At 40.8% G+C, this 304-nt stretch overlaps 1 protein-coding gene across 1 annotated transcript in view; it reads right to left on the reverse strand.

The window, feature by feature from the left end:
* Positions 1 to 304, reverse strand: part of PARD6G (par-6 family cell polarity regulator gamma) — a 147,201-nt gene that overhangs the window by 133,529 nt on the left and 13,368 nt on the right. The window lies entirely within an intron of this gene.

Consider the following 304-nt stretch of genomic DNA (forward strand, 5'->3'; position numbering starts at 1 on the left):
TATCAGAGCATTTTAATATTTCTAGGAAACAGAAGTATTACATTATCCTCAGAATAATTTTGTCTTTCTTGTTAATAATAATAGTCCTTCAGTCGTCCTGCCTTCCCACTGGGTGTGAGTGCATCTCTGCTAATGTGGGACATGAGAACGGATGCCAGAGGCAGAGCAAGCAGCTCAGAGGCCATAGCAGCTATTTATTTTTTTGTTTGTTTATTTATTTATTTATTTTGAGATGGAGTCTCACTCTGTTGCCCAGGCTGGAGTGCAATGGCGCAATCTCAGCTCACTGCAATTTCCACCTCCT

This window comes from Colobus angolensis, unplaced genomic scaffold (genome assembly GCF_000951035.1).
Source record: "Colobus angolensis palliatus isolate OR3802 unplaced genomic scaffold, Cang.pa_1.0 Scaffold135, whole genome shotgun sequence".
Taxonomy (NCBI): Eukaryota; Metazoa; Chordata; class Mammalia; order Primates; family Cercopithecidae; genus Colobus; species Colobus angolensis.